Here is a 24,230-nt window from a genome sequence, read left to right as displayed (position 1 = left end):
TTCTAAAGCCCAGTTCAATGTAAAATATCCAACTGTGTAGGGTTGCCCTTCAGTGTCCAAAAATTTAACATTAATATTCATGACACTGCTGTGAGCAACCTGGGGTGGGGTTTATAAAGCATGATGTGGAGATGCCGGCGTTGGACTGTGCTAAGCACAGTAAGAAGTCTTACGACACTAGGTTAAAGTCCAACAGGTTTATTTGGTAGCACAAGCCACAAGCTTTCGGAGCACTGCCCCTTCATCAGGTAAGTGGGAGTTCTGTTCACAGACAGGACATATAAAGACACAAACTCAATTTACAAGATAATGGTTGGAATGCGAGTCTTTACCGGTAATCAAATCTTAAAGGTACAGACAATGTGAGTGGAGAGAGGGCTAAGCACAGGTTAAAGAGATGTGTATTGTCTCCAGCCAGGGCAGTTAGTGAGATTTTGCAAACCCAGGCAAGTCATGGGGGTTACAGATAGTGTGACATGAACCCAAGATCCCAGTTGAGACCGTCCTCATGTGTGCAGAACTTCGCTATCAGTCTCTGCTCAGCGACTCTGCGCTGTCGTGTGTCATGAAGGCCACCTTGGAGAATGCTTACCCGAAGATCAGAGGCCGAATGCCCGTGACTGCTGAAGTGTTCCCCAACAGGAAAAGAACACTGTTATCTGGTGATTGTCAAGCGGTGTTCATTCATCCGTTGTCAAAGCATCTGCATGGTCTCCGCAACGTACCACCGTTAGACAATTATTTCAAGTTATTTCAAGGGGTAGGGGTTCATAAGTCACAGGACCCTTCTGGGCCTATCAGGAGGAAGTGCACAAACCAGCATCTATCGGGTGCTGTTAGGAGAGAACCTTTAGTGTGAGACTAGGAGCCAGTGTAACTAGACCTGTACCTGCATTGAGCTTGTCCGTATATAGTTTTAACTTCCCTTCAATAAATTGGTGTTGTGATTCAAGGCTTTCTCATCAATATACTTCACACTATTACACTTCCCTTAGGTTTCTCTGCTTTATGGAGAACAGCTTTTCCTGAATTTCTACATAACTGATACCATTCTGGTAAATCTCCTCTGCACCCACCCCAAAGTCTTGACATCCTTTCTAGAATGTAGATGGTCTGAATTAAAAGGGTTGAATTTTCCTTCTGGTCTTCTGCAACCAATTGTCAGGCCCAGTTAGGGGATCAGAAACTCGCACTGTATGAAGGGACTGTGGGAGATTCCTTGGGGCAAGAGGGGGGCAGGGCCACCATTCAAAGGTTTTCAATTAAAATAGCAGCAGGGTATCAGGTAAGTAAGGGTTTTAAAACGTAAGCACCCACTCTCCAATTTTCTCCTGTCAAACTGATAAACAGTTTTTACGGGAAGATCAGCAATGTAGGGGGGAGTTGCTCTTCATGGGGCCTGCAGCTGCTCCTGGAGGCAGGGAGAGTGGGCCACTTAGCCTACCTCGTGTGCTGAACATCCCCCACACAGCTCCATCCTGGTGGAGAGGCCACCAAAGTGATCAAAACCGACTCTCGCCATCTTGGGATTCCTCGAGGACAATAGGAAAATTCCAGTCAGCCCTGTTTAATTGACCTTGAGTGGCTGTTAACTACGTCTATCAGTGACTAACCAATCCCACAGGTGGGTTGATGGTCCCGTCCCCACACCATCCCTTCCACATCTGACAAAATGGGGTTGGAGAAATTGCACTCCAATTCAGGCTTGCAGAGGTTAAAATCAAGCCCAACAGTCCAGCTCGGTCTGATTGGTCCAGCTAGGTGATCTCTATAGATTCAGCAGAGCTTCATCTCTTTTGCACTCTATCCTGTATAGTTTTTTTAATAGCTTTATTGACTTGCCACCTTCAAAATAGTTTGATGAAATTCTTCCTCACCTGCTCCTCGAGCAGCTCCCTATTGACGATGAACTAAAGAGGCTGCTTTTTCTGCCAGGATGAGAATCCAGTTCCTGGTTTTAGCTGTATCCTTGCACTCAAATCATCGCAATGAGCACAAGGAGGACATGGTCAGCCTATGTAGAAGGATGTCAATAACAAGCAGCACATTCACACCACAGCATCTTCAGTAGAGGGTTTTAATGCTGCTTGCCAATCTCGCTCCCAATTAATGTGGAGACATGACACTGAATACTTTGTACACAGCCGCAATATAGAATCTGCTGCCTCCAGTCCTTGTGCAGACTGGAAAAGCTAGCAGTGGGTCAGTGAGTAAACAGTTACAGGGTTGCAAATGTCACTGTTTAATGGAAATTTCCTGGATCTTAAAAAAAATTTGGGTGTCTGCCCAGTGAGACATTCTTGCCAATCACTCAACAGTAGGCAGGCCCTACCTCCCACTGTTCTGGGGGCCTCAGCACTTAATGCTCAAGTCTCAATAAAGATTTACAGACTCGCTTCAAAAACTAGCCAGGATAGCCAGCTTATTTATGGATGGAGGTGATCACAGAGGGTGAGTATCCTGGGGTGGTAACTGCTCAGATTAGTTTTGAGAGTGTCTCCTGCTCCTCCATTTAACAGTGGCCAGGTTTCTTCAGTTCTATCGCGTACGGATCTGACCAGAGCCTGAACTGTGCAGTTTCCAGCCAATACTAGCCAAAAATCACCACTAGGATCCAATTTACTTCCTAGAACTCCAATTGCCCCATTAAAAGGGGCCTACGACCTGGACAGTTTGAACACCTGGCACCAGGCCTTCTCCAAAGGTGTTAGCCAAGGTCACTGTATCCTTGGTGTACTGTCACTAATCCTACATGGAAGTGTACTATCTGTAACACATTTCTCTTGAGTTCTACCTGTACTGTTGGACATCAGGGATAGGAATTCTAATCCTGATTGGTAGTTCTCTTGAAGGTTTCAACACATGAAATCCTGCTTCCCGCTGCCCCTATCCCACTCTCCTCTCATTGGTCCCTCTTTATGGAGGACCATCTTCCTCCCGCCAATGGAAACCCATAGCCTCAATGATTTTTCTCGATGAATTTCTCACATCAAAATCACAGAGATTAATCTTTTAATTCCTACCAACTCCCAGGGACATGCCGGCTGATTGATGACCCTAGTTAGGTGTTCACTGACAGGTGTAAAACCAGCAAGGAGCAGTGCTGAGCAACCTTCAGTTTTCCCCATTCAGCCACATCCACATCGACACTATGAATAAAACCCGAGATTAGCAGCTCTCCTATTGGATGAGAGGGAATGGAAAATGGGGTGCTGACGTAATTTAAGAGGACATTATATTTTCTCACACACCAGATGTGTGAGGGAACCTTGACTCTAGGGCAGTAATTAGCCCAGTTTAGAGATGTTTTATTGCCAAATGAATTAACTCTCTTCTCCAGAAAGTTGGAGCAGAGTTCTGGGAAGAAATTGCTTTTATGGTGCCGTTTTCAGTAGCTTAGTTCTTTGTCAGTTGCAACAAATGGCTGTGGTGAATGAATCAATCCAGACTGGTCTTTTCGATTTAAAGCCGGTTTATTGTAAGACACTTCGCCAGTGCTGCTAAACTACAAGAAGCTCTCTCCAAAGTGTTCTAGTTGCCTCTGTTTATAAGACAATCATTATCACATTTTTAACTAGTAATTCCCTTAATTGTCACACAGTGATTAATGGTACACTGAAATTCCTATCTCTGAGTCAGAAGGTAAAGTGCTTGCACCAAGACAGGAAATTCCTGCCCGAGCTCAACCGATCTTTAAACAGTCCATCAAGTTGTCCGTCCAACTTGCAATGAGTCCCGCAGCGAGCAGGATTGGAAAATTCACCGCTATGTGTTCAAGATCTACCCCAGCGGTGTGTTTCCCCTAGCGGATGTGGCGGCCATTTAAATTGTTGTTTATTTTAGCAGTGCCATAATACCCCACTGGGCAGGAGGGGCCTTACAATTCTGGCCCAAATCTTTCAGTCTGTGTTCTAGACTGATACTATACTGCAATCAAAGTACTTTTGAGATGTCATAAAAGGTGCAAGATGAAGACAAGTTCTTTCTCCAGCACTTGAAACTGTCCAGATGAATCCATCACTTCAACGAGAGCCAGCCAGATTTGTGTGGTTAGTGTCACTGCTTGTCCAAACCAATCAACGTATATCTGTCAGTTTGACTGATCCTTCTTTGGCATCCACATCAATAGAGCTGTGTAAGGAGAAAAGAATTATGGGGAAGGAAAATTTGTTTGGCTACTTTTCAGCCCTCAAATCAGTGTCAGCCGTGGTGCAGTTGGTAGCACTTTTGCATCTGAGTCACAAGGTACAATACTCAAGACCCACTCCATGTCCTGAGCACAAAGACCAATGCAATACTGAAGAGTGTTTCACTGCTGAAGGTGCCATTTTTCAGATGAGATGTTCAACCGCGGCCCCTCTCACGTGGTCATGGCACTATTCAAAGAAGAGCAGGGGAATTATCCCTGGTGTCCTGGATCAATATTTACCCCTCAATCAACATGCAGAAATGAATTTTGATGATTTGGGCTGTAAGGAGAGGCTGAATAGACTGGGACCTGTTTTTCTGGAGGGTAGGAGGCTAAGGGGTGATCTTATAGAGTTCTATAAAATAATGACGAGCATAGATCAGCTAGATAGTCAATATCCTTTCCCAAAGGTGGAGGCATCTAAAACTAGAGGGCATAAGCTTAAGGTGAGAGGGGAGAGATACAAAAGGACCCAGGGGGCAATTTTTTCACACATAAGGTGGTGAGTGTCTGGAACAAGCTGCCAGAGATAGTGGTAGAGGCAGGCACAATTTTATTTTTTAAAAACCATTTAGGCAGTTACATGGGCAAGATTGGTGTAGAGGGATATGGGACAAATCCAGGCAATTGGGACTAGCTTCGGGGTTTAAAACAAAGGCAGCACGGACAAGTTGGGCCAAAGGGTCTGTTTCCATTGCTGTAAACCTTTATGACTCTATGACTCTAACAGCACACAAAAAAAAGTTTGTTTTCGCACTGCAGTTTGTGGAGTTGATTGTGCACAATTTGGCTGCTGCATTTCCCACGTTACAATAGCGGCTGCGCTTCAAAATAATACACCTCCTGTGAAGCATTTAAGACATCCAGTGGCTGAGATAAATTCACTTCTCTTCACTTTTGAAATGAGCCCCAACCAATAGGCCCAAGGCAGGCCCTGAAATTGGGCCTCCTCTCAGCAAGTTATTGCTAAGCTGTCACATCATCATAAGGAGCTTACCAACAGTGGTTACCAATAGTGTTACAGTCATAACTAGGGTATGTTCTGTCTGTATAGTGTGCAACAAACAATACTTGTCACTGTATACCAATGCATGTGACAATAATAAATCAGATCAATTTCTAAAAGTTATTTTGAGAAAGTAACTTACTCTCAGTCTATAGGTCACCATGGCTTCTGAAAATCCAGCACCAACTGCATTAGTGCTGAAGCTGGGCCTGATACAATAACGATTATATTCAGACAGCACCCTTAAAAAAATGAAATGTCCCAAGGTATTTTCTCAGGAGCATTATAAAACAAAATTCAACACCAAACCACCTAAGGAGATATTGGGTCATGTGACCAACCCTTTCAAAGGTGGTGGTTTGAAGGGGTGTCTTAAAGGAAAGAAGTGAGATGGAGAGGTGAAGGGAGGAGATTCCAGAACTTGGGGCCTCAGCAGCTGAAGGCACCAAATGGAGGAGTGATTATGATTGGGAATGAAAAAGAGACAAGAATTAGAGGAGTGTAAATATTGTGGAGGGTTGGAGAGATTTGAAAACAAGCACAGAAGTTTAAAACCAAGATGTTGCTTGTCTGAGAGCTACTGTATGTCAGAAAGCACAAAAGTGATAGGAGAACAGATATGAGTTAAGACAGGAGCAGCAGATTTTGGATGACATTACATTAATGAAAGTCACATTAATGCACATAACTAGCTACTAAAAACAGCAGGAACCAATACTAGATTGGACACATTGCAGTCTTGCTCCTGTGTAAGCACTGATTGCTCCTAAAATTGAACCATTTTGAACTTGCAGGGGAGACAAAGCAAGGTAGCAAATCTACCCTGTTATCTCTAAGAATTGTAGGTGGCACGGAGACACAATTGTAAACACTGCTGCCTCACAGCGCCAGGGACCTGAGTTCAATTCCTGGCTTTGGTCACTGTCTGTGCACCGTTTGCATGTTCTCCCCATGTCTGCCTGGGTTTCCTCCAGATGTTCCGATTTTCTCCCATAGTCCAAAGATATGCAGGTTAGGTGGATTGGCCACGCTAAATTGCCCCTTAGTATCAGGGGATTAGAAATGTAAGTAATTAGGGTTATGAGGATAGGGCCTGGGTGGGGTTGTTGTCGGTGCAGATTCGATGGACCAAATGGCCTCCTTGTGCACTGTAGGGCTTTCTATGATTCTATGACTGACTCATTATGGAGCTTGGATTTAGGTAAGACTGACTGCATCTTGTTCAAGAGTATTGACAAGGTAGTGAAATGGGACAAAAGCTGATTTGATGTTAATTGCTGTTGAGTGTTAAAAGCAAATGTACCATTAAATAGCCAGGAGATTGCTGATCGATTCTGTTGAAGTGTTGGAAATGGTTAATATCTCAATCTCAAGTGCAGGTTAAAGCCAGCCTTCAGAAAGATCCAGAAGTTGTCAATTGTGAAGGCTAATGCCTCCAGCGAGACATCATTGCCTTGTCAGATAAGCGTCAAAGCTGTAGATGCTGTGCAACTGTTAATTGACACTGGAATGGATGGCCCATCATGGACTTTCACTATGGGAGAATTATCATTGGTCCTGATTAATCAAAGTGTACTCTATTAAACCATGAAAACATGGAATGGATGCACAATGCACAGCCGTGGAGATAGCATAGTCTGTCCACCATCACCCAATACAGTCATGTAGTTAACTGACAAGATTCAATGGGTGGATGAATGATGAACAATGTCATGCTTATTATCCCATCAACTTGATCTCTTGCCACCCATTTATCAGGATGTGCCCAAGCTGTTGACCCTTGACCAGGTCACTCACAGCTACACACTGTCAAGGCATTACAGTGTGATGAAGAGGAAGCAGTACACAGCATGCTTGCTACCTTGGAGTCACAGCTACAACATAGATGGCACCAAGCATTTGTGCAGAGCCATTTTCTCCATCAAACCTTCCCAGTGGTCATTGATGATGTAATGAAAATGGTTTATGCATGTCAGCACACAAAAGTGAATGCGAGTTTTGTGATCTGAATGGCTCACTGCCTTATTCACCTTACACTTTTATTGATAGAATGTCACACAAAGGAGCCACAGGGATGGGATGGGTCCAACTGCCCTGACCAGGAACTTCACATTTTGACCTTCCTTCTATCATAAGGTCATAAGTGGAGATGTTCACAGGGAACTGCACAATGTTCAGCACTATTCACGATTCCTCAGATACTGAAGCAGTTTATGATGGAAGGAGGGTCATTGATGAAGCAGTTAAAGATGGTTGGGAATAGGACACTACCCTGAAGAACTCCTGCAGTGATGTCCTGGAGCTGAAATGATTGACCTACAACTATCTTCCTTTGCCAGGTATGACTCCAACCTGTGGGGAGTTTTCTCTCTGATTCCCATTGACTACAGTTTTTATAGGACTGGCGTATGATGAGATGTTGAGTCAGTTAGGATTATGTTCATTGGAGTTCAGAAAAATGAGGGAGGAACCTCATAGAAATGCATAAAATTCTAACAAGAGTAAACAGGTTAAATACAGGAAGGAAATTCCTGATAGTGGGGAAGTATAGAATCAGTGGTCAGCATCTGAGGATATGAGATAAATCATTTAGGACTGAGATGAGGAAAAATGCCTTCACCCAAAGAGTGGTGAGTCTGCGGAATTCATTACCACAAAAAGCACTTGAGGTCAAAGTATTGTATGTTTTCAAGAAGGAGTTAGATATAGCTGGAGAAAACATTGAGATGGATAATCAGCCATGATCATAACGAATAGTGGAGGGCCTACTCCTGCTCATATTTTCTATGTCACTATGTTCAAATGCAACAAGACCTGGATAATATCCAGGCTTGGGCTGATAAATGGCAAATAACAATTACCAGACAATGGCCATTTTCAATAAATCTGATCATCGCCCCTTGACAGTCAATGGCATTACTATCACTGAATCCCCATTATAAACATCCTGCGGGTTACCTTGGTCAGAAAGTCAACTGGTCAATATGCACTTTAAGTTGGTTAATCTCCAGCAGAATCCCTTGGGGATGTCTGGTTGGATCTTGCCAGCCTGTATGTCTGGAATTAGTTAAATGAGGTGTGTCTCTATACAACATGACAACAGAATCTCCAGATGCAAGCATTTCTCAGTTATTTAGGTCAGGGATTTAAGCATGTGTTGGATTTCTACATATGTCAAAGAATAAGCTGAAGACAATTCTGCCCCAGGTTCCCCAGTGTTTGTGCTGCTAGCCCTCACAGAGACAAAACAAGTTAAAAACTCAAACAGGAAGTCAAGAAAAAATTTAAATTGGGATGTTAGTTTGGGAAAAATATACTTAATGCTTGTTGGTTTTAATCCAACACCTACTCTTTTCTGAACTTGCTGATGGCTGTAAATTAGTCACAGGCTGAAGCCTACACTGAAATGAAAACTGTGGCCAAGGTTTTTGCTAAGCAGGTGAATTTCTCAAGTCAGGAAATTTCCTGACTCGGCAGATCCACCTTGATTTAAAGGGGCCCATTATGCACAATCTTTGCTCTGGGATAGAACAAAGAACAAGAACAATACAGCACAGGGAACAGGCCCTTCAGCCCCCCAAGCCTGCGCTGCTCATTGGTCCAACTAGACCATTCTTCTGTATCCCTCCATTCCCAGTCAGCTCATGTGACTATCCGGATAAGTCTGAAACGATCCCAGCGTGTCTGCCTCCACTACCCTGCTTGGCAGTGCATTCCAGGCCCCCACTACCCTCTGTGTAAAAACATCCCTCTGATATCTGAATTAAACCTCGCCCCCCCCTCTCTTTGAACCTTTGACCCCTCGTGTTTGTCACCTCCGACCTGGGAAAAAGCTTCCCAGTGTTCACCCTATCTATACCCCTCATAATTTTATACACCTCTATTAGGTCTCCCCTCATTCTCCATCTTTCCAGGGAGAACAACCCCAGTTTACCCAATCTGTCCTCACAGCTAAGACCCACCATACCAGGCAACATCCTGGTAAACCTTCTTTGCACTCTCTCCAAAGCCTCCACGTCCTTCTGGTACTGCGGCGACCAGAACTGGACGCAGTACTCCAAATGTCGCCTAACCAACATTCTATACAGCTGTAACATCAGATGCCAACTTTTATACTCTATGCCCCGTCCAATAAAGACAAGCATGCCATATGCCTTCTTCACCACTTTCTCCAGCTGTGCTGCCACCTTCAAGGACCTGTGGACTTGCACACCCAGGTCCCTCTGTGCATCTATACTTTTGATGGTTCTGCCATTTATTGTATAGCTCCCCCCTACATTAGTCCCACCAAAATGCATCACTTCGCATTTATCTGGAATAAAATTCCATCTGCCATTTCTCCGCCCAATTTTCCAGCCTATCTATATCCTGCGGTATTCTCCGACAATGTTCATCGATATCCGCAAGTCTGGCCATCTTCATGTCATCCGCAAATTTACTGATCACACCAGTTACACCTTCTTCCAAATCATTTATATATATATCACAAACAGCAGAGGCCCCAGTACAGAGCCCTGCGGAACACCACTGGTCACAGACCTCCAGCTGGAAAAAGACCCTTCCACTACTACCTTCTGTCTTCTGTGGCCAAGCCAGTTCTCTACCCATTTAGCCATCTCTCCTTTTATCCCATGAGATTAAACCTTTTGCACCAACCTGCCAAGAGGGCCTCCCTCTGCACAGTGAGATTCTATGATTCAGACCCACGTTGTGAGTGGTTGGGGGTGTTGGGGACGGGGGTAGCATGTAATCTCCTTCAAAGGGGAGCCAATGGCTGCAGCTGAAGCCAAGCTGACACCAAAGGAGTAATATAGCCTGGAATGTTACACCACCTCCACACCCCACCCCCCACCCCTCCTGTCTTCCAGTCTGTCCTCAGGAGGCTGCTTCCAAACAGCTCTCTGTTCCTGATTAGCCCTGGAGGGTGACTGGAAGATCCCAGTCATTCCCCCCCTCCCCAACAATAATAGGTGACTCATCCTTGGGCCAACAGTAAATTTTCATAACCTCTGTGTAATTTTCTCTTCCCTTCCCTGCTCCATATAAAATCCATATAGATGACATCCATGGCCCTTCCTCAAAAAACTCCACCAAATTTATGAGGCATGACATCCCTCTTACAAAACCATGCTGTCTGTCACTAATGAGATTATTCCGTTCTAAACGCGTATACATCATATCTCTAAGAATCGTCTCCAACAATTTCCCTACCACAGACGTCAAGCTCACCAGCCTATAGTTAGCCAGGTTATCCTTGCTACCCTTCTTAAATAACAGTACATCATTCGCAGTCCTCCAATCCTCAGGGACCTCACCTGTGTCCAATGAAAAGACAAAGATTTCTGTCAGAGGCCCAGCAATTTCATCTTTTGTCTCCCTGAGCAGTCTAGGATAGATGCCATCAGGCCCTGGGGATTTGTCAGTTTTAATGTTCCCGAAAAAACCTAATACTTACTCCCTTGTAATGGAGATTTTCTCTAACAGGTCAACACTTCCCTCTGAGACACTCCCAGTCAACACGTCCCTCTCCTTTGTGAACGCTGATGTAAAGTATTCATTTAGGATCTCCCCTACCTCCTTGGGCTCGAAGCATAATTCCCCTCCTCTGTCCCTGAGACGTCTGATTTTTTTCCCTGACAGCCCTCTTGTTCCTAACGTATGAATAAAATGCCTTAGGATTCTCCTTAATCCTGTCTGCCAAGAACATTTCATAACCCCTTTTTGCCCTAAATGGCAGGATTTGGACAGAATCGGGCCTGCTAATCCTGAAAGCAGATTGTAGGCGGCCATGATGATAGAAAAGTATTTAGTCTGATGGATTAGAAGGCCCACCTTAGTCCTCTGGGACTTCATCTAGTTGTTTAACTCTGTCAGGACTCCAGCCCTCACCCGTAACTCTCTATCACCACACCATTCCACCCCACCCTCCCCCCCAACCTGTCACTCACTTTCACCACACCACACCAACTTTCTTACACCCGTGCCACATTCAGGTCAACTCATGACCCCCTACCAAACCCCACGGCCACCTGTACAGCCATTATCCCAGTATCTACCAAGAGTAGATCTCAGGAGCCATGTAAAGTTAAAAAAGACAAACTTCTAACAGTCTAATACTGCTCTTACTCACACTTAATAGTGAAAAAACTCCCATTTATAAAACCCACTTAAATCTTCTCATACAAAACTGTGCATGCAGCTATTCAGTAGCCACATCAAAGGAACACAATCCTTTTATAACCTCTTTAAACTGTCATCAAACTGTGAACTCAGAACAATCTGATTTTGAAACTCAGCCAAGCATGTGGGTGTGGGATTTTCACTGGCTGGACCAGCATTCATTGCCTCTCCTAACTGCCCTCCATTTCAGAGGAGAGTTAACCACATTGCTGTCAATCTGGAGTCACAAGTAGGCCAGACCAGGTTTCCTTCCCTAAAGGGCATTAGTGAATCAGATGGGTTTTCACGACAATCATTAACTTCTAATTCTATTTGAGAAAGCTAACAATGTCTTGATTGAATACATCACCAGAAAGACATTACCTTTGATGGAGCAGCAGTCCCTCAGTACTGCACTGAAGTAATTGCTTGGATTATGTACTGAAGTCTCTGTAGAGTGGGATTTGAACCTACCACGTTCATGATTCAGCAGCAAGCGAGCCACCATTGAGGCAAAGCCAACATATAGCACTGAGCATTATAGCTGGGAAAAACTAGAGACATTTGGGATTATATCTACTGGAGCAGGAAAGGGAAGAGAAAATTACACAGAGGTTATGCAAATTTACTGTTGGCCCAAGGATGAATAAGGATAGACCAAGGGCAAGATATCTTTGCACCTTCAAAACCCCAACATTAGGATCAGAAGCTCGCACACTGTGGGGAGGAGCTGTGCTTTTCCTCAATTTGATGAAATACCGGTCAGAGAACAGATTGGCTGTCCAATTAACAGTACAGGATCTCAAAGCTGGAGAACCTGAAGGAAGCCTCTCAGCTGGGAAGCAAAAGCAGGTGGTCTTTGCAGGGATGGGAGAGAAAGGGCATTACAAGATGGAGGCAGCCTCTCTCCAACTCTGCAACAAGCCTTGGCAGCACATATACTAAAATTGGAATGATACAGAGAAGATTAGCATGGCCCGTGTGCAAGGATGACATGTAGATTTGTGAAGCATTCCATATTTTTCTTGGGTGGCACAGTGGTTAGCATTGCTGCCTCACAGCGCCAGGGACCCAGGTTCATTTCCTGGCTATCTGTGTGGAGTTTGCACATTCTCCCTGTGTGTGTTTCCACCGGGTGCTCCAGTTTCCTCCCACACTCCAAAGATGTGTGGGTTAAGTGGGGTGGCCATGCTAAATTGCCCCTTAGTGTTAGGGGGACTAGCTAGGGTAAATGTAGGGGGATATGGGGATACGGGCTGGTTGGGATTGTGGTTGGTGCAGACTCGATGGACCGAATGGCCTCCCTCTGCACAGTGAGATTCTTTGATTCAGACCCACGTTGTGAGTGGTTGGGGGTGTTGGGGACGGGGGTAGCATGTAATCTCCTTCAAAGGGGAGCCAATGGCTGCAGCTGAAGCCAAGCTGACACCAAAGGGGTAATATAGCCTGGAATATCACACCACCTCCACACCCCACCCCCCACCCCTCACCCCTCACCCCTCCTGTCTTCCAGTCTGTCCTCAGGAGGCTGCTTCCAAACAGCTCTCTGTTCCTGATTAGCCCTGGAGGGTGACTGGAAGATCCCAGTCATTCCCCCCTCCCCAACAATAATAGGTGACTCATTAATTGAATCAGCTAGCCTGTACTTGCTGTGCTGTCCCCAAGGCCTACACCACCCCCCTACCCCGCAACCCCTCCCCCCCAACCCCCCTCCACCCCCACCCCACCTTCACCCTCCAACCTCCTGGAAAAAGGCTTTTGGCCTGGGATAGAACCAGCAAATTTGCATATCCACCTGCCTTCATACCCATCCCTATCAGGGTTAAAATCCTCCCCTGGCTGCGTAGTCAATCTAAAATGGTTACTGAGTTAGGAGGCAGTAATAAAATTCTAGAGAGTTCGTGGAGCATCAGTCCTTTCAGGAAAGTGGACAGATGCTCAAAGCTGTGCAAGATACGGGACAACAGAGTCAGACAGTGGGATTATTTCATAGAATGTTCTTAGCGAAGGGCTAGCACAAAAGCAATGGCCTGCACCACCTTTCTCTCTGCTGTAAATGATAAATTATCAGTTGTTAGTCACATTTGGTCATTCTCTTGCAGGTTTTTCTGGAGGCAAGCAGGAAGAATCCCAGACATTGATGGTTAATCATTAACAGAACTCTGGAGTACTACACAGCTGCCTGACTCGGGCATTGCATTACCACAGGAAGTTGGCTTGCTTCCAATTCCCCATCATCAAGTTGGCCTCTTAGACCCCAATTATTTCACTCTTCCCAAGCAAGACGGTCACTAGTCAATCATTAGACAATTTGGTAAATAGAAGTATGAGCTCTCATAGGCGGACAACAGCACAACATCATGACCCAGGTCATGAAAGGGACACCACAACCCTGGGAATAAGAGTTGGACACACAGACACACACACATTTTATGTATTATTTTTATTAGTGTCACTAATTTTTATTAGGCTTATATTAACACTGCAATAAAGTTACTGTGAAAATCCCCAAGCCAAGTCACCACACTCTGGCGCCTGTTCAGGTACACTGAGACAGAATTGAGCATGGCTGACACAGACACAGGGAGAACCACACACATACCTACTCACCCCACAGACATACATGCACGCACATAGACAGACACATACTCAGATACACAGAAATATACTGCCTGCAGAGACCTACTTGGGCAGGATACAGAACAGCCAGTTCATGTAACTAGCAATAGTCAGCATCTTCAGGGAAGATGGGGGGAAATCCTGAAATGTGATAGACACAGACACAATGCTGGAGGGATCACTGCTGGAGTGATGCCAGAACCTTGACTGACACCACAATTCAATTCTCAAAGTTCTTTAGTCCAAACTAACCTCAGCTGGCTTTGTCAAGAGTACTTTAAGTTCTCATATCTTTTACAATTTAACAAAAGGTATTTGAACAATTGAGACTTTTCTCTGGAAAGGTCACATTGGTGAATTTTTTGTGAGCTTACCTCCAGTTATGTTTGGGTTTAATTTCTGATTCTCACTTGGTTATCTTGGTGGGGCAGCAGTATATTAGGTATGACTCATAGCTTATTCCCAGCCTGATAATGTCCAGACAAGCTGAAGGGAACTGAGCTGAGAGTACAGAGTAAAGAAACAAAAAGCAGATAGCTTTTCAACTCAAACAGGATAGGAAATGACTGGACATAAAGCAAGATGGAAACAGGATACTCACAGACATCACAATATTACATACTGGATGGGCTCTTCCAAAAATTGGGGGGGGGCGGGGGGTTGGTGGGAAAGTGTTGGTTGAGGCAAAGGAATGGGTGTGAAGCTCGCAGGCTACAAAGCTGGCTTTTATCGCCATATCAAACATCGCTGTACATTTTAAAAGGGAAGTGAGAGTCACACTATCTGCTGGAAGGGGACCTAAACAAACCAGCTAGGCCAGTAATTCCGCAATTGGTTTGGTGTTTGGGGGGGGAGCATCTTTGAAAAAGAGGGCTCCAATCTCCAACTTAAATGAAAGGACCCCTTCCGCTATCAAACAGACATCGGGACCCCACTCTCCAAGCATCGGGACCCCACTCTCCAAGCATCGGGACACCACCCCCCTTAACCACAGGATTTGTGCCAGCGGCATCTCAGTTTGAGAACTCCCCCCACCAGCCCGCCAGTTTCCAGCATTTCTGTTTCCAGCATTTTCTGTTTTTATGTAAGATTTCCAGCATCCGCAGTATTTTGCTCTATTTGAACTGTGTCCTTGGCAAGAGAGAAAAATAACTGGAGTTTGGACAGAAGTAGTACTCTTTATGGGTGCAGGGGATTGAGGTCTTCCTCTGCCATCACACAAAAGGGGAACACTTCCTTCCCCCCCTCCCCAATAGGGCATCTTAAAGGGTCTGGCCCAAACCCAGTTCTGCCACTGGGTTGATTGGCACTGTCCACCCACATCTCACACCACCCATATACCTTCCAGCGTGTCCCAGATAGTCACCACAGCTGGCTTGTTTTTGAAAACCAGCAGTGATTCACATCAGCGTAACATCATGCTGGGTGGGTGGAGGCGTCAAGGCTATTAAGTAGATGTTCATTTATTACAATGTATGGAAATCAGGTTTGCACTCAGAAAGAGCTGGAAACTGATCACAGCACCAGTGACAGGGGTGGGTGGGGAGAGTTCTCAAACTGAGATGTCGCCGGTAAAATTCACGTTTTTGTCCATTATGAAATTTGAACTCACAACGAATGGGGCTGCTAGATCACAGCACTGTTTATAGCATTGAAGCAGGCCATTCAGCCTGACAGGCTCCAGCATGGTATATATACTCCACTACCACAAGTGGAAGAGGCCAATTGAGTGGAGGGTATCGATTGTGAGGGTTAAATCATAGGCACGGCTTTGTAAAATTGGTTTGATTTCCCTCAGGTACAGAAGTTTAAAACACTGAAGTTTGATGATATGGATAGAAAAATTGACATTCATGGGGTTAAAGGGGCATAGGCAGCCTGGATACAACATTGACTGAAGGACAGAGGAACGGGAGTTAATTGTGAAAGTTAGTCAAACCAGAGGGAGGTGCATTGGGTCAGGTATTAGGACGACTGTATTAGGGCATAAGTTCAATGACTATAATAATTACAAGGCTACAATAGATAATAAACGGTGAGGAGAATGATGAGCAGGCCTTAGAGGATAAAGACACAGAGGTATGGCAATAAAGTGGGCAGTAACGTGATAGCTGAAATTCATTGTAGGGAAAAACAAGTGCTTTATTTTGGTAAGGGAAACAGGAGGGACAATATAATAAAATGAGACAATCTAAATGGTGCAAGGAACAAGACACTGCAGGAGGTGGGAGCTTCACAGACAGGTCTTTGAAGGTGGCAGGACCAATTGGTAAAGCTGTTAAAAGAGGCATTTGGGGTCTTTGTCCTTATAAAGGGAGACATAAAAGCAAAGAAATTATGATAAACCTTGACTGGATGTCAGTTAGGTTTTGTGTCTATATCAAGGCACCATGCTTTAAGATGGGTGTCACAAGATAGATGGATAAGGGAGGGATAAGGGAGTTCAGTTGGATGGAAAAGCTAAAGATAGTTCTACTTAGAGGAGAGAAGCTCAAAGGAGATTTAATGGAGGTGTTAAAAACCATGAAAAGTTTTGTCGACTGGCATAGGCAGAACATTGGACTTTAACCTGGTGTTATGAGACTTCTTACTATGCTTAACACAGTCTCCACATCATAGGCAGAAAGACACAGAGCTAATTGGCTAATGTGGAACCATAGAATCCTTGCAGTGCGGAAAGAGGCTATCAGGCTCAGAGTCTGCACCAATTCTCAAAGCAGATCCCACCTAGACTCTCCCTTCCACCCTACCTCTATAACCCCGCACATTTACCAAAAAGTTTATTTATTATTGTCACAAGTAGGCTTGCATTAACATTGCAATGAATTACTGTGAAAATTTCGTAGTCGCCACACTCCGGCGAATTAAGCATGGCCAATGTGCCTAGCCAGTATGTCTTTCGGATTGTGGGAGCACCCATGTGGACATGAGAAAAACATGCAAACTCCATACAGTAACCCAAGTTGGGAATCAAACCCAGGTCCCTGATGCTCTGAGGAAGCAGTGCTAACCACTGTGTCACCTACTATCCACCTAACCTACACATCTGGGACACTAAGAGGCAATTAATTTAGCATGGCCAATCTGGGCGAATGGGCCAGGAAATGGCAAATGGAATTTAATGTTAGCAAGTGCGAGGTGGTACACTTTGGTAGGAATAATGGTAGGAAGGACTATTACTTACGGGGCGAAAAACTGCAGCAGGCGACGGTGCAGAGGGACCTCGGGGTCCTTGTGCATGAGTCGCAAAAACCTAGCTTGCAGGTGCAGCAGGTGGTCAGGAAGGCAAATGGGATGCTGGCCTTCATAGCGAGGGAGATTGAATATAAAAGTAGGGAGGTCTTGCTGCACAGCTGCAGCAAGGGGCATTGGTGAGGCCGCAGCTGGAGTACTGTGTGCAGTTTTGGTCGCCGTACTTATGCAAGGATATTTTGGCCTTGGAGGGAGTGCAGAGGAGGTTTACTAGGCTGATACCGGAGTTGAGGGGGTTGAGCTATGAGGAGAGGCTGAATAAACTAGGCTTGTACTCGTTAGAGTTTAGAAGAATGAGGGGAGATCTCATTGAGACGTATACGATGATGAATGGGATGGATAGGATAGAGGTGGAGAGGCTCTTCCCGCTCAGAAAGGACAGTAGGACTAGGGGGCACAGTCTCAAGATAAAGGGGGGAGCGGTTTAGAATGGAGTTGAGGAGGAACTTCTTCACTCAAAGGGTGGTGAATCTCTGGAATTCTTTGCCCGTTGAGGTGGTGGAGGCTGTCTCGCTAAATATTTTTAAGACGCGGGTTGATGGGTTTTTGATAAGCGAGGGGATTAAGGGTTATGGGGAGAGGGCGGGAATGTGGAACTGAGACACGACAGATCAGCCATGATCTTATTGAATGGCGGGGCAGGCTCGAAGGGCTGGATGGCCTACTCCTGCTCCTATTTCTTATGTTCTTATGTTCTTACGTACTTAACCTGCACATCTTTAGACTGTGGGAAGAAACTGGAGCACCGGGGGAAACCCATGGAGAATGTACAATCTCCACAGTCACCAGAGGCTGGAATCGAACCAGGTCCCTGATGCTGTAAGGCAGCAATGTTAACCATTGTGTCACAATGCCATTAGGAATGAAAGCAGATTTGGTAGTAACTTTCAACAGTAAATTAAATAGTAATTGAAAAGGGAAAAATTTGCAAGACAATGGGGAAAGGTAAATGGAAGGAAAATAGAAACTGCTGGAAAAATTCAGCCATTTTGGCAGAATCTGTGGGAAGAGAAACAGTTAACGTTTTGATATGAATCTGCGCAACTAAATGGATAATTCTATCAGAGCCAGTACAGCAACAATGGACCATATGACTTCTGACTGAGCTGAATGCTTCTAGATGATTGAGATTTCTAATACGGTGGAAGAAGTGAAGTTAGTTCCTCTGGTAGGGGAATCCAAAACAAAGTACACAATCATCAATTACAGCTTAGCCATTCATGAATGAAATTGGAAAAGATTCTTTCACAAAGAGGGTAGTAGAAATCTGAACTCTTCCCCTCTTTCCAAAAGAACTTTCTGAATCAATTGAAGTTTCCAAGACTGAGACACAGAGACTGGATATTCCCGCCCAGCCAATGGCGGACATTGTTGCAGGAGGATTTGAGACATTTGGAGCAATCTCCCAATTTACCCATCCCACTCTGGCAATGCCTGCTATAGCAGAGCTGGAAAATCCCACTTAGAGTCAAAGTTCAAGTTCTGACTTTTCATCAGGACTGGTGGTGCTATGAGAAATGTCTGGTGTTTGTCTGGCCTAGAGAGACCAGTGACAGCCCAATATCACACAAAGCCAAAATACTGAAAATGCTGGAAAATCTGCTCCCTTTACTTGAGCCTGTTAAACTTTTGATTATTCTCTGTTGTGATAAAAAATCATCTACCAGAAATGTTAACTCTCTTTCTTCCTCCAGAGGTGCTGCCGTACAGATTGAATATTTCCAGCAATCTCTGTTTCCTTCACATAGAAACAAGAAGTAGGAGTAGACCCTTCAAGCCTGCTTAGCTATCCATTTTGATTTGGCTGATCACCAAATTCAATATCCTCATCCCCCCTTCCTCCCATATCCCGTTAGCCCCAAGAGCTGTATCTAATTTATTTTTGAAATCAGGCAACATTTGGCATCAACTACATTCTGTGGTAGTGAATTCCATACATTCACCACCCTCTGGATGAAGAAATTTAATTCCAAGCTAGGCCATGCTATACATATATATATTTCTGGAGAGTCACTGAGCCTTTAGAGGTTAGAGATCTTCATTCAACCTGTCGTGTCAATTTAGAAAGCTACTGTTGAGGTGAGGCATTGTTCTACCTTAGCAGACCATCACTAATGTATCCATAGCAACAGTGCTAGGCCTGGCCTGGAACCAGAGCACAGGAAGTCTCAAATGCTCAACGGCAGAAATAGGGAGGGGTCGAATACTAGGTGCTTTATTTCCTTCATTGCCCTGTGGTACAAGGCAAACATCACCAGGGAAACAAAACAGCTTTATCCAACCTGACTGTAAAAACATTTCAGCCCATTTCCCATGGCTGAGAGGATAATTTGCAGTATATTTTGACCACTGGGTCTTAAAACAATCCATTATATAAAAAGTCCCCACAAACCACTATTCAATTAAAATTCTTACCACAAAATACTGGGAAGAGGCAGGTCAACTTAAAGCTCACATGTCAATCCCCTTACTCAAACAATTTTCTTGAATCTTCCAGACATTCAAATGATTCTGCTAATTCTAGTCAATCATCTTATCAGCAATAGCTTGAGTTTATCAATCCCTTGAGTGGGGCTTCTGACTGGGATGAACAGGTCTCCCTTGCTACTGGACACTAATGACTGCTTAACTCTCCCCTTTTCTAGTTTGTTAGACCAATTTTCAGGGACAATATCTGCTAGACTATGATTGCAGCCGAACAGGCTGATTATTGGATGTCCCTCCACAGACTGAGAGTTGGATTTTCCCTGTGGGCTTCTGAATCCTGCCGATGGACTCAAATATGAATCCGAAAAGACCGTATTGGGTGGGGAAACAGTCACTCAATGTGCCTTTCCTTAGAGTGGAAACAGGTGGCTTCACCATCCAATCAGGGCTCTTGTAACTGGAGGAGCCAACAGAGCTCTTTCAGCCTGAAAAACAGCAGCAATGGGGTTACAAAATGGAGACACCCTCTCTCTGACTTATTGAAAGGTAGTTGTGGGTATAAGAGACTAACTTCAATCAGCCTCTGTTAACAGGCTTTAATTGGTTGAATTGTCCAGCCACATGCAGGTGGATAGGCCTGTCTCCCTGGCTCACAGGCAGATAGAGCCGGGAAACAGCACTATATTTAGTGGCTCCCCGCCTCCGTTCCCTTCTCTGACGGAGGCTACAAATCAAACACTGAATGTCAAACATCATTTCTTACCGCTTCTCCTCTGGTGTTAACATTAAGGTAAATGTGGTTTTCAGTGAATTCTCGTCAGCAGCAAAGCAAACATGGTAATTCAATCCCCACTCCTACCCTTTAGCCACACTTTTCCTATCTGGACATCCGATTTGGGACTTGGCAGCCCTACCCTGGGCCTAACTATCCTCAATTCAATTTCATCTCTCAACATTGGGCCAATTAGAACACTGCACCTTCTAATGCTAATATGTGAATGAAAGGATTACTTGACGTCAATCATGTGGTAAATGAACCACAGGCGCCAAAGCAAATTTAGAATATCCACCCACTCTCTTAGCTGGCACTGAAACAGTTCTCTTTGGATCACTCATTCTTACTGACCTAGACTGACTTCCAATTCAGCAATGTCTCCAATTCCAAATTCTCATCACTGGTTTCAAATCCACATATCGCTTGCCTCTCCTCTATATCTGCAATCTGCTCCACCCCACAATCCTTTCCTCTTGCACAGCTCCCCAATTTTGATTAATGGTCATATGCTTGACTGCCTAGACACTAACATTTCCACCTCTCTCTCTTCCTTTATGTTGCACATTAAAACCAATGTCTTAGACCAAACTTTCACTCGCCTCTCCTGATATCACCTTTCTGTGGCTTCGTTTCATGCTTACATGTCCATCCATCCATCCTCAGCCTGCTGCAATGTTCCAGTGAAGCCCAGTATGATCTGGGGGAGCAGCACCTGATCTTCTGATTAGGTGCATTAAAGCCTTCTGGGCTCAACATTGAATTCAACAACTTTAGACTGTGAACTATCCCCTTCATCTTGACTCTTTATAATACAAAATGCTTTGTCCCAATGTCAATGCCCTCCCCTTCTCCTCACCCACAGGGCCATCTGTCACTTGTTCTTATGTTTTCTTTGTTTGTCTTGTGTCTAAACATTTTTGTCCACTTTCTTCAAGCTCACAACAATCACTGATCTTCTGTTTTATTCCATCATCCCCACTAAAGTGTGTCAAATCCATGACATTCCTCTCTCTCTATAGCTCTGAAGAGTCATGTGGAGTTGAGAAACATTAGTGGTGTTCCTCTCTCCACAGATGCTGCTAGACCTGCTGAGTCTTTCCAGCATTTTATGTTTTTATTTCAGATTTCCAGCCAGTGTTTTGCATTTATTTTAGGATCAAATTTAGTGATACTCAATCAGATTTTAACTAATGAACCAGCTGAAATATTTTCCAGCAACGTCATTGTCAGCTATACCCTGTTGCAATTGATGTAGCATGTAAATAAGCACCCACAATCTTGGATGGCACGGCAGCACAGTGGTTAGCACTGCTGCCTCACAATGCCAGAGTTCAATTCTGGCCTTGGGTGACTGTAGAGTTTATGTATTCTCCCTGCACCTGCGTGGGTTTCTTTCCACAGCTCAAAGATATGCAAGTTAGTGGATTGACCATGCTAAATTGACCCTTAGTATCCCATGATGTGTAGGTTAGATGTATTTGCCATGGTAAATGTGTGGGGTTACAGGGATAGGGCAGGAGAGAGGGCCTGGGTAAGAAACTCTGTCGGAGAGTTGGTGCAGACTCAAATGGCCTCTTCTGCACTGCAGGGATTCTATGAACACCAATGGTGCAAAGCACCTTGAAGCAACTATAAGAGTTAACAGTTTTATTGGCAATTGTCCCACAGCAAGAACTTATTGCTGAAGCACATAGTCATCACTCATTTGCACAGAGCTGCCTGTGGTACAGCAGGGAGCCAGTTTGCAAACAGGACACAAATTAGCCAATTATAAGTGAAAGTAGATTTTGCAACATGTACCCAAGCTTAATAACGAACAGTGGCGCAAAGTCAACTTCAAATATTTATAAATGGAAACTTAAATCAGTCATCAAAGCTGTTCATAAAACCGGTCATTTTCCTTTGTGAGTTCATTTAGATATAGACTGTCTGTGTATGTTTCCCAGGGACAATATTAACACTGCTTCAATAAATAAACTCAAAGCAATTGATGGCAGGGGTCATGTGATTTGATTAAAGCATTCTGAGGTTGGCAACCTGGAGCCACAGAACCAGTTCTGGCTCCCAGTGAAATTATTGTTAGCTCTCACAGTCAAACTGAGGTTCTCTGGTTGGCTGCAAGCCCTGAAACCAAGTTCTTCCTGAGCCTTCGCCAATGTGATGTCAATCTCAGGCATCTCACTCCATCCACATGAGTCACTGAAGCAATGAGGAAAGATACATTGAGACCGCTATTGTGGGGAATGGTTCCACAGTGTGGGGGTGGCAAGCGACATTATTTACCTGTTCGAGAAACATGGATTTATGATTTCATAAACATAAGGTTAGAGGAAATATTTCTCATTGTGTGTCATGTCAGGGCAGGAAGTAATCCTTTTTAGCTGCTTAAATTCCATTTCAACCAATCTTCCAAGCATAAGAAAGAAGAGCATTATACAGCCTGTCACCCAATTCCATAACTTTGTGGGAGACAAGATAGTTATTTGGTAGCACGGAATTTGAGCTAGCTGAACAAAAGAGATGTGCCAAGATCATTTGCAAGAAATTATCAAAAATAAGAGCAACAACAATCTATACTGCATGAAAAGAGAGTTGGTAGAGGCACTGCCATGAAGAATGTAATATGGAAAGATTAATTGCCCAACTTTGTTCAGATTCAAATCACGCTGATTAGCTCTGGTCGAGGCTGTGATTGCTGGGGAGACAATTATCATGACCTTATCATCAACAACTTATGTCTTTAGCATAATAATACATACCAAAATACTTCACAGGATGTCATCAGACAAAAATTTGTACTGGGCCACAGAAGATAGTTGAGGCGTTTAAGTTGGTCAGAGAAGTTGATGAGGTAAGTATGGAGTTCAGAGGAAGGGGGGGCATAACTTTAAAATTAGTGCTAGGCCATTCAGGCATGACATTAGGAAGAATTTCCTTTCACAAAGGGTGATGAAAATCTTTGGTGCTATGCTCCAAAAAGCCCTTGAGGCTGAGGCTCAATTCAAAATTTGAAAACTGATAGATTTTTATTCAGGATAGTTATTGAGGAATATCGAAGCAGACTAGTAAATGGAGTTAAGGTACAAATTAGTCATGATTTAATATACTGAGGAAAAGGCTCAAGGGCCCTTTACTGCTGCTCCGAAGTTCACAGAAATATTTTCATAGGAGGATCTTAAAGGGGAAGAGGAGATTTAGAGAAGAAAGCTCAGAGCTTGAACATTTGAAAGTTCATTTGAAAGATCATTACAAATAGCGTGAATAAGGAAAACAGAAGATAGAAAAGAGGCCAGAAGTGGAGGAACACAGAGTTCTTACAGAGCTTTAGCAAGTTAAAGAGAAGCAAGGAATAAATATGAGCATGATAAAACTGGGGCATAGCCAGCTAGGCCAGAGAGGTCAAAATGTGTCTGGCAGCACAGGGATGCTAGGAGAACAGGATTTGGTGCAAGAAGCTTCCCCAGGGAAAGAAGAGCAATATTTATACTCAGTGTTGTAAGCATTCCAGTGGACCTTCACTCCGTCCTTCAAGGTTATATCGGAGAGCTCCCATGAAGGTGAGAGTCATGGTCTGCTGAAGTAATCATTCATGACATCAGCATCTCCACGGTGACAATACCAGGTCTGGTCTGGAACCAAATCACATGAATTCTCAAATGTTAAGTGACAGGAGGTGAGAGGATAGCCCTAGCTGTTTTTCTGAGTTGCACTGCCAATGTACTATGTACAACTCAGCATCATCACCGGAGAAATAGGGGGTGCAGACTTTCAATTCAGCAAGGAATTAAGAAGGTTAATGGAAT

At 44.3% G+C, this 24,230-nt stretch overlaps 1 protein-coding gene and 1 non-coding gene across 2 annotated transcripts in view; both read left to right on the top strand.

Annotated features, from left to right (window-relative positions):
- The window catches only part of ctsz (cathepsin Z), a 471,849-nt gene that overhangs the window by 59,726 nt on the left and 387,893 nt on the right, over positions 1–24,230 (top strand). The window lies entirely within an intron of this gene.
- On the top strand, positions 12,276–12,378 carry LOC145354134 (U6 spliceosomal RNA). The gene has a single exon (XR_013888812.1). It is a non-coding gene; the product is annotated as a U6 spliceosomal RNA (small nuclear RNA).

Source organism: Carcharhinus amblyrhynchos, chromosome 16 (assembly GCF_965287045.1).
Source record: "Carcharhinus amblyrhynchos chromosome 16, sCarAmb.v2.hapA, whole genome shotgun sequence".
NCBI classification, from domain to species: Eukaryota; Metazoa; Chordata; class Chondrichthyes; order Carcharhiniformes; family Carcharhinidae; genus Carcharhinus; species Carcharhinus amblyrhynchos.
This window is presented reverse-complemented; position numbering and strand designations above follow the sequence as displayed.